The 11,151-nt window shown below is 40.6% G+C and overlaps 1 pseudogene; it reads right to left on the bottom strand.

Annotated features, from left to right (window-relative positions):
• Positions 1–1,964: 1,964 nt before the first annotated feature.
• Positions 1,965–10,891, bottom strand: LOC102248935 (annotated as a pseudogene).
• Positions 10,892–11,151: the final 260 nt, after the last annotated feature.

The following is an 11,151-nucleotide window of genomic DNA, read 5'->3' as shown; positions in this document are numbered from 1 at the left end:
CCAGTTCATTCTGTACATCAGATTATTTATTCACTTGATTCTTAGATTCACTTGTTGATAGATGCATGTTTGTTGTTCACAATTTGTATCTTTACCTTTTTCTTCTTCCTCTTCTTAAAGGATACCTTTCAGCATTTCGTATAATACTGGTTTAGTGGTGATGAACTCCTTTAGCTTTTCCTTATCTGTGAAGCTCTTTATCTGACCTTCAATTCTGAATGATAGCTTTGCTGGATAAAGTAATCTTGGTTGTAGGTTCTTGGTATTCATCACTTTGAATATTTCTTGCCATTCCCTTCTGGCCTGCAAAGTTTCTGTTGAGAAATCAGCTGACAGTCGTATGGGTATTCCCTTGTAGGTAATTGAGTCTCTTTCTCTTGCTGCTTTTAAGATTCTCTCTTTGTCTTTTGCTCTTGGCATTTTAATTATGATGTGTCTTGGTGTGGTCCTCTTTGGATTCCTTTTGTTTGGGGTTCTCTGCGCTTCTTGGACCTGTAAGTCCATTTCTTTCACCAGGTGGGGGAAGTTTTCTGCCATTATTTCTTCAAATAGGTTTTCAATATCTTGCTGTCTCTCATCTTCTGGCACCCCTATTATTCTGATGTTGGTACGCTTGAAGCTGTCCCAGAGGCTCCTTACACTATCTTCGTATTTTCGGATTCTTTTTTCATTTTGCTTTTCCGGTTGGGTGTTTTTTGCTTCTTCGCATTTCAAATCTTTGGCTTGATTCTTGCGCTCCTCTGGTCTGCTATTGGGTGTAATATTCTTTATTTCAGAGCGTGTATGCTTAATTTCTAGTTTCTTTATCATAGCATCGAGGGTCTCATTAGTTTTCGTGAGGCTCTCCAGAAGTTTATTGCAAGCCCTCAAAATTGCGTTTTTTAGCTCTATATCCTCCATTTCTGTCATGTTTTTTTGTCTCCGCATTTTTTATGCTTTCTTGGTGCACCCCCTAGTGGTCTTTGTGCGCAGTCTTGTTCTAGTTGAGCCTTGATTGTTGTAGTTAATACTAGAGGGATTTGACCACCAGGCCGACTGGCTGTGTGAATCAGCTGTGTCTGCCGCGGAAAACTTCTGTCCTCTGGGGAGGTGCTAATCTAGCCTTTGCCTGAGGCGATCTGGCAAATGGCTCTGCGCAGGGCTTGGGCGGGGCGGGCTCAACAGGGCGGGCGGGCGGAGGGAGCGGTTATGGCCCCTCTCAGTCCCGTTCCCAGAGGCTCTGCTTCTCAGAACCCCCGGAACCGCTGCAAACCTCGGAGGGAAAGCTGCCTTCCAACTGATGCCAGACACTCCCGCTTCTCCCGTTTGGGTCCGAGTCCCCAGCGATTCGCCCGTATCTGGAGCTCAGAGTCTGAGACTCCCCCCTGACCGAAAACGACAACCGCGCTCTCAGCCACCAGCCCGCTTTGCGCGCGCACCTCCGCACCTGAGTTTTTTCCACACTGCGCCTCCTCTGAGCCTCGGTGTGCTGTTATTTTTCCTTCTAGTTGAAGAGTCTCTCCTCAGCCAGCCTTCCTGCGGTTCTGGGTGATGTCCGTTCCGTCTTTTAGTTGTATTTTTGAAGTGGTTGTTTGCGGCAGCAGTCTGCGGTGTTTACCTATGCCGCCATCTTGGTCTCTCCACAACAGATATATATTAAGGGTCATAAAGGTCTTATTCTTGTGTTGACAATAGTAATTGTCATGCCTGAACTCAAAGTTTAGTGAAGAAGACTAATATGTAAACATGGGGTGTCAAAATGTAACCCCCCCCCCCTTATTTTTCTATTTAAGACCGGGAATACATTATCTAAACCCAACAGAGAAATGGACAGGTTTTGTCTGAACATGTTTTAAAGCAGGCCCGGAATTGTACATGAGAGTATGCACTGCTACATACAAACTAACTGATCAGACCACAACTTTTCAATATTTAAAACAGAATAAGCTTCCTTGTAAAAGCAGTACTTCAGTGATCTTTTAAGTTTAGTATTCCTCTCCTTCTTCCTCACTCTCTCCTTCAACAGAATCCACACCACCCCCCTCATAATCCTCCCCAAGGGCAGCCATGTCCTCATGGGCCTCAGAAAGCTCTCCGTCCTCCATGCCCACACCCAGTGAACAAAGGCATGCTTGGCATTCATCAGGACAAACTTGTGGTCCAGGTAAGCCCAGGCCTCAGCAATAGCTGTGGTGTTGGTCAGCATGAACACAGCTTGCTGTATTTTGGCCAGGTCTCCACCAGGTACCACAATGGGAGGCTGGTAATTAATGCCAACTTTGAAGCCAGTGGGGCACCAGTCCACAAACTACATGGTACACTTGGTCTTAATGGTGGCAATGGCAGCAAGGCCATCTTTGGAAACCACATCATCATGGTCTAACATGCAGCAAGTCATATATTCACCATGGCAAGGGTCACATTTCACCATTTGGTTGGCTGACCCTAAGCATGTGTTGCTGATCTCTGGTATAGAGAGTTGTTCCTGGTACGCTTTCTCTGCAGAGATGACAGGGGCATATGTGGCCAGAGAGAAGTGGATTTAGGGATAGGGCATCAGGCTGATTTGGAATTCGGTCAGATCAACATTCAGGGCTCCATGAAATCTGAGGGAAGCAGTGATGGAGGACACAAGTGGACTTATCGACCTATTCAGGTTAGTATAAGTTGGGAACTCAATACTTTGATTTCTACAATAGATATCCCAGATGGCCTCACTGTCAACCATGAAGGCACACTCAGAGTGCTCCAGATATGAGTGGTGAGGATGGAGTTGTAGAGCTCAGCTACAGCTGTGGAAAGTTGCAGGGCTGGGTAGATGGAGAACTCCAGCTTGACTACTTGCCATAATCGACAGAGAGACATCCCATCAGCAGCGAGGTGAACCCAGAACCAGTTTTGCCACCAAAGCTGTGGAAAAACAAAAAGCCCTGAAGGCCTGTGTCCTGGCTAGCCAGGTTCTGAATTAAGTCCAAGACCAGGTCCATGGTCTCCTCGCCAATGGTGTAGTGCCCATGGGCATAGTTATTGCAAGGATCTTCCTTGTCTGTGATGAGCTGCTCATGGTGGAATAGCTGGGGGTAGGTGCCAGGGCAAACTTATCAATGACTTTGGGTTCCAGATACTGCCTTGGTCACTTGCTTGCCAGGTCCTGTCTCACTGAAGAAGGTGTTGGAGAGTCATCTTCCTCTCTCCCCTCCCCCACCCATGGTCTTGTCTCTTGGCATCTGGCCATGGGGCTGGATTCCAGGTTTCAGGCAGTAGAGCTCCCAGCAGTTTGGGGATGCACTCACACATGGTTGCTGCTTTGTGGGAGCTGAGCAGATAGCAGGGAGGAACAGGAGAGGTTGTTTCTTCTTACAGTACAACACTTAGGCAGGTGATGTAAGAGTACCTCCTCCCATCTTCTAAATCCTTCTAGTGGGGCTAATCATCAAGTTAGCATGAAACAGATTAACAGGAGAAATTATCCAAAATTTATTATGGATGTACATACAGGGGTGCCATGAGAATATAAGGAGGCATTGGGCAGTTGAGGCTTCTAGGCCATTCTGGACTAAGGAGAAGGAGGCAGGGGTCTGGGATTTCACAGGGGAAGCAGGTAATTTATAGAAAAATGAGAAAGAGCAAACATGTGGCAAACAAATTCTTTCTTGGTCGCCCGGAAACAATAGAGCACAGGGAAGTCTAGTAAGCAGGCTTTGCTAGATTTCTCCTTGTCTGCCACATTGAGTTTATATTCTGATGGTAAGATGCTGCTCCCGTCCTCTAAACATATTTTTTTAAAAAATATATTTTATTGATTTTTTTACAGAGAGGAAGAGAGAGAGAGAGTTAGAAACATCGATGAGAGAGAAACATCGATCAGCCACCTCCTGCACATCTTCTACTGGGGATGTGCCCGCAACTCAGGTACATGCCCTTGACCGGAATTGAACCTGGGACCCTTCAGTCCGCAGGCCGACGCTCCATCCACTGAGCCAAACCGGTTTCGGCTCTAAACATATTTTTAATCTAAATTCTTTAGACAGATAATGGGGGGAGGATCAAAGGTTCTTTCTGAGTCTTAAAATTAATACACCAAAAGGCATATTTTGGGGTGGCAAAACTTTGGTTCCCCTCACAAACATATATGCACCCCTAATATTTACATGAAAGCCAGCAATAAAATGATATCTTAAGTCATCAGAAAAATACCTTATGAAAAATAGTGAGAATTATCAATAACTATTCCTACATGAAACTCAACAATGCATTTTATTTAGGCTTTTTTCTTCATATTCTATAATATATAGCATTTCAGATATGATTGATATCAACTGACATTTTAGAATCTTTGAAGTGTGTTAAGTTGTAAGATAGTCAAATTGAACTCTTGGGAAAAACAAAAAAACAAAAACAACACCCGACTGAGGACTGTGTAAAGTGATAGAATGGATGAGAGGAGGAGATCAAGAAGTGGATTGTTACAGTAATTTTGCCAAAACATTATGGGTGTTTATGTGGCAAAATTATAGCTAGCTATAAAGGATGGGCTTACTTATACTTCAAAGGTTAATTCTAAGAAATTTAGTGATGGATTAGATAAGGGAGCTAGAGTTCAAAAAAAGTAGAAAAGTTGATGCTTATTTTTCTTTTTTATGGGACTGGATGTATGGTGGTACTAGGCTCTCAAAAAGAGATGAGGAATATTTTCAGTTATCGAAAAGTGGTATTATCAAGACAAACTTCAAAAGAGAAGTGCCAGATAAATAGCCTTATTTTATTTTAATAGATAATTGTTTCTGAGCCTAAATAAAATGGACCTTTGTTAAAATGTCAGTGGTCATTGATTTTTGCCAATCATAATAATTGATACCATTGGAAAAATAATAAAATATTCTTGAAAAAATTGGCCTAGAAAAAAATGGCACATAGTTATAGCTCACAAGGAAACCTAGAATGGCAGAGGGATATAATTAGTAGATAATCTATAATAATAAAAGCATAATATGCTAATTAGACCAGACAGCTGAACGACCTTCCAGATGACCTTCTGGACAAAGCCAGGGCTGTGAGGGCCAAGGCCCTTGCATGAATTTCATGCATCGGGCCTCTAGTTAGATAATAATAGTATTATTGTCTTTTCTGAATGCACAATTAAAGCCATTGTTCCCATAAAAAAGATAGGGCAAAGTGAAAAAGTTTAAGTGCATAAAAATATGATTGAGAATTAAATTGTTTAAGAGTGTGCTTTGAGAATTATTTCTGGAAGAAAATTCATTAATGTGGATATAATTCTTATTAAAATGTTGTCTTCATAAACATAGTCTAAACATTTATAGAAAAAAATCTGAGTGAAAATAGTATTCTTCATTCACCACACATATTTTGACTGTATTAAGGATTAAACATATTTTGGGCCTTCAAAAATTAACACCACATCATCTGTCCTAATTCAGTTGGCTGTCAATTAAGGAAACAAGGAAATATATAGGTAGAAAAGTGTATTATAAGTGCCATGATGATAGTTTGAAAGGCTCCTCAGGGACGTATTAGAGAACAGGATAACTCCATGATATGGCAATTTTTTTTAGAATCTCATTGTCCTTCACCTAGAGTAATTTGAGGATGCTCTTAAGGTTGTCTTTCTGGTTGCTACATAGGTCCATGCTTCTAGAGTACTAGATAAATTCGAAGCTACCAAAACCTGCATGCTGCAGTATAATTGCTGTATTGCTCCATCAGCTTTAAGCGCTACTTCACAACAACTTTTATCCCTGTGTGCTCAGCTCTAGCTCATACATGTAAGTAAGTACATATCACCAAAGTCCTAGTTGCATCTTCCAATTTGTCTAGTTCAGTATAAGTGCATGGTAAGTTACCAATAACTGTGAAGAAATTAAATAGGAGTTTTTACTCATCCCATTGAATTCACTGAAATGCAGAAAACAGTACTTGTTTCATTTTCTCTCAGCTAATAAAAACATCTAATGTTCTTTGCAATTCTAAAGCTCTTGTCCATGCAAGCAATAATAATAGGAAGATTCCATCTTCTCTGGATGCCATGAAAAAGAGGAGAATTTTGTTAGGAGCTCTCCCTTGCAGGTTTCTTCGTGGCTAGAAATCCTAGCCCACAGAAGAGCCAGAAGAACAATAGGCAAATCACAAGTCATTGAGCCTTTAGGAGTTGGTATAAGACAGAATAAACAATAAAGAAAACACTGACATTATTCTCACACTATAACTAGCTATGCCAACATGGACTTCATCTCTAAAATGATACCTCAGGTGCCCAGCCAGCGTGGCTCAATGGTTGAGCATCGACCTATGAACCATGAGGTCATGGTTCAATTCCCGGTCTGGGCACATGCCTGGGTTACGGGCTCGATCCCCAGTGTGGGGCATGCAGGAGGTAGCCAATCAATAATTCTCTCTCATCATTGATGTTTCTCTCTCTCTCCTCCTTTCCTCTCTGGAATCAATAAAAATATATTAAATAATAAAAAATAAATAAATAAATAAATAATACCTCAGGTAATTTCTGGGGTTAAGAGATTCTGCTTCTAGAATATCAAAGAGGATTTAGGAAAAGGCATATAAGCATTCCTCTAATATTTAGGGGAACTATACAAGACATTCTATTCCCCCCCTTCATATCTTTGCTTTGCCATACAATTGCTCTGCCTCAGGAGTGCTGGTAAATATAGTCAGACATGGCATTAGCCATGAGTAAGTAGGATGCAGTTTGACTTTGGCTTGTCACTGCAGCTTTATCTTCTCTTCTTATTGTCACAAGTTTCTATGTGTGTGTTTTTTAATCAACAGGTTTGTGTTTGTCCCACCTCTACTTTTCAAAGCATGTAATGCTAGTGATCTAAATCTAAAAGAAGGAGTACATTTCTGCTACTGGTGTTATGAGTCTAATATTTTTACTTCAGTACAAGAGAGTTCATATGCTACTTTATTACAATGAAACTATAACAAGAAAAAAAACTTTAAAATCAAAGCACTCTACCCTACTTTCTTTTGTATTGTCAGCAGTTAGTTTTAAAGCATCCAAGCACATTTATCCTAAACCAAGCCTTCAGAAATGCTCGCATCAATTTTCTATCATCTTCTGACCAAAGAGCTTCAGTAAGAATGATTCTACCTGTTTCATTATACGGATGAACTGCTTAAGTATGGAGAGAAGTATTTTGACCTGGGTTGCACAAGAATCTAAGAGAAAGGATAAGAAAAAACTCATGGGCCTTGCATTGTTAGTTTATTTTTTATCTATAAAACATGCATATTTCCCCAAATTGCTGATAATTCTTCCAATACCAAAGCAGCTAAAGACTAGGAGTACTAGTGCTGTTATGAGGGGAAGTGGGCTTCTTGTGATATCCTGAGAAAAGGAATTTTCTGAAACTTGCACAGGAGGATGAGAGGTTTTAGGAAGCTTTATTTCTGTGGAACTACACCCCTGAGTGTCCAAGGCCCCATTTCCTTTTGTCCCATAAAGGAAGAAATAGAGCTCGGTGCCGGAATCCATTTATTGTCTTCACTAGCTGAGTATAGACAGAGACCCCCAAAAGCTAGTAACCTTTGAAGTCCTAGCAAAGGTCAGGGCTGTGAACCACCCAGTTAATCTAGAAATCACCCAGTTAATTTAGGTAATGGTAGCTGAAGCATCATCCCCACCTTAGTTCACTTAATTCCTTAGATACTTGTGTAGATCCTTGTTGATTATTGTTGATCAGATATTCTGCCTATTTCTGGAAATTGTCTGCTGATGAGCTAATCCGTGTGTCATTGAAACCTCCTTACCCTAGGGCTACCCCAGATCAAATAAAAGATTGGAGCAGCCTGAGCATCAGTGGAAGTCCTTCTGGACTTGCCCGCCTGGTCCCCCAATATTTCAAAATTATCTCGTGTCATTTTTCTCTCATTTGTGTGCGGCTCCTCTTTTCAGATCCCGAACCCTGATCCACGCAGGACGTGGAAGGAAACATTCAACAGCTCAGACTTCGGTAGGGCTAGAATCAAAGCCAGTGTCCAGATTTCCCATTCCATGTCTGCACAGTTCAATACAGCTTCAGATCAGCTTAGTGTGTGTTCCCTGTTGTAGTCCATCAGTCCATTGCATATGGGATCCGCATGGCCATATGGCCATGGAGGGAACATGGGGGAATGCAAGAAAGCAAGAGCAAAACCAAATGAACCAGGAGTGGGGTGTGTGTGTGTGTGTGTGTGTGAGAGAGAGAGAGAGAGAGAGAGAGAGAGAGAGAGAGAGAGAGAGAACTCCTTTGTATAGGGGATTAGGCATTCCTAAATTTAAAGAAATTTAGAATATAGCACTAGACATCTCTCTGCAGGTGGAAAAACTCTGGTCCATGAAAGTCAATTACTGCTATATTTCCTGAAATCTTCATTAATTATATACAGACCTATTGGAATTAGCTGCATATCTATGAAACAGGAAGAAAGTATTAACCCTGTCTAGCTTTCATGCTAAGCCTTAATGAGTTTTTTAGGTAAAATAGGAATTTTAGGGGGTGAAATAGGAAGGTTTAGGAAATTTTAAAAATTAAGGGGTCCATGGGAAAAACAAAAAACAAAACACACAGGGCTACAGAGTTGCAAAAGGGTACATTTCCATAAGATGAGGGAGCAGAGAGCAGCAGAAGTTACATTTCCATAAGACAAGGGAGCTGGGAGTAGCAAAAGGTACACATTTACAGAATAAAGGGAAGGAGGAAGAAAGCCCAGAGGGAATAGGAGAACAATGAGGGAGGAGAGCCTCATGTGTCCCAGGTGAGGTTCAACCTTTAAGTTCAGGAGTTGCTATAGTATCCAAATCAGAAGGGGATGGCGACCAATCAGAGGGGATACCAAGGCATAAAGATCTGCAGCCTTTATAAACCGTAGGGAAAAGGGACCCAGTGGACTTCCCCCTCCCCACCTGGGAGTCTGTGCTCCTTTCTCAATAAATGTCCACCTTGGCTATGCCATCTTCTGTCAGTGGTTTCATTCTTCCACTCCGACCAACAAAGAGCCCAGGACAAGCCATCCTGCCCAGGAGAACACCGTGCGTTCCAGTCCCAAATTCCCGTAGTATTAATACATTTTAAAAATAGCTTATGAGTCTTGGAGAGTAGACCTATTTTTCTTCTGTAGAGAGAACTTTTTTCCTTTATATCACTGCATAATCCTTCAGGAGAGAGATTGTCTCTTATTTCCCTTTTCAGTGCTAGAATGTGTGAGTGTATGAATGAATGAGGTTTATGTAAATGGGGTAGCATGACCTTAGAAGATAAAGCCTTAATAAATAATCAGGTTTTCAAAAATTGTGTTTTTCAACATGAGATGCCACTTACTGTCCTGCATCTAACCATAGCAAGAAAATTTAACCCTTGTTATGCCCAGATTTCAGGATCCCCAAAAGACCACCAGGGAGTGCCGAGTCCGATGCAAAAGCAGAGAGTCTTTATTCAAGCTAGCTTGAGCTCCCCCCACACTCGCCGACGCAGAGGCTGGGACAGAGAGAGAGCTAGCCCTGTGGGAAGAGGGGTTTTATAGGGGGGTTGGAGTAAGGGGAGGAGAGAGGACTGTGGGCCCTGCCGATTGGCCAGGGGCAAGTCGGGGTCTTGTTACACAGGATGTGGTCATATCTATGGTGCGCACTTCCCTTGATTATCGTTGGTTAGTTTAAAGAAATCCTAGGTGTGGCTAGCAGAGGCTTGGGCTTCTTCCGGGAAGAAGCTCCTTGCTGAGCACATGGCTCTGCCCAAAAATGGAGGATTCGGGGCAAGATGGAGGGCATAGCCCTTGCCCTTTCACCCTTAGAAAATTTCTCTTAGTAACACCAAATTATTTTCTCATCATGAAAGCTTTTATATAATTAAGACCAGAATTCATATGAAACTAACTTTGCTTTTAAACCTAGACCATATTTGAGATTTTTTTTTCATATACCTAGTTGCATGCAACTTCATGTAATTTATTGCACTGCATACAATTAGGGATAAATTGATGACATATTAAACTTAAAATTTTTTGAAGTTTATTGAAAGAAACTGTATGGACTTTAGATAAAAGAACCTAGCAAGCTATACATACTCTAACACACAGACATAAACAGAAACACACTCCATCACTACAAAATATTCAATTCACAAGTTTGTATCTGTATTAGAATATTAACTAATTATTGAACAACTTCTTGTTCTATCGTCTTGTTTAATGTTTGAATGACATTCTATTTAACATCATGTAGCATAACTATGCAAATAAATTACAGCATCATTTACTTGTTCAGACTTGTCCTTTCCTATTAATAAGAAGTTAGCAGTTTTCTTTTAATCCCAGAAGTTAGAAGCAATGCCTTGAACCAAGCATATACTCCTAAAAGGAAAAAGGAGCAAAGGATATTTTTAACAGTGATTGAATCAGACAGCTTTTACAAAATCACGGGAAATGTGAATTCTAAAGAGGAAGATAATTGTACAAGCATATTGCATAGAATACATAAGTGGAACCCTGGAGGTCAAAACGTAGAAGCAAACCAATTAAGCTAAGTATCCACTAAATTGTTTTTCATTGTCTAATTGAAAAGTGATCACAAGGAATCAGAAAGGTTTAAATTGAAAGGGCTTTTAGTTTAAATCTGACCTTAAGCCAATGTTATTTAAATATGCTAAATAATGTATTCTGAAAGGAACTTTTCTAGAAATTTAAAATCCCACTTGGGTATATATCTGAATCTTTTCTGGGTTTCTCTCGCTGTTATTAAAGCATATTTTCCAGACTTTAGTTAAAGAAAGGGGCAAAATGACATCAAATGTGAACATAATTAATTTATTTGGAAATCGTACCTTTATCGCTATATGTTTCCAGTGAAATAAATTCATCCATTCATTGCCTGCTTTTGGTGAATAATTTGGATCATTTGAGGAAAACATGATGCATTGGCCTAAATAAATGTATCTTATTCATTCATTGCTTTTACTGGATAATTTAGAACACTTAAGGAAACCTGAGTACACACCTAGCCTAAATCATACAGGATTAATAGCCTCCTGAGCTAAAAGACTTCACTAGCAACCAATGCTACTTATTACTTCCTTCTTGAAGTAATTTGATTTATATGTTGGTCCTGTATAATAATTTTACAGTTTAGACATTAGAATTAAGAGAAAACTATTAAAA

The sequence above is a fragment of the Myotis brandtii genome, unplaced genomic scaffold (genome assembly GCF_000412655.1).
Source record: "Myotis brandtii unplaced genomic scaffold, ASM41265v1 scaffold238, whole genome shotgun sequence".
NCBI classification, from domain to species: domain Eukaryota; kingdom Metazoa; phylum Chordata; class Mammalia; order Chiroptera; family Vespertilionidae; genus Myotis; species Myotis brandtii.
The sequence above is the reverse complement of the archived record's forward strand: the minus strand, read 5'-3'. Positions and strand labels throughout refer to the sequence as shown.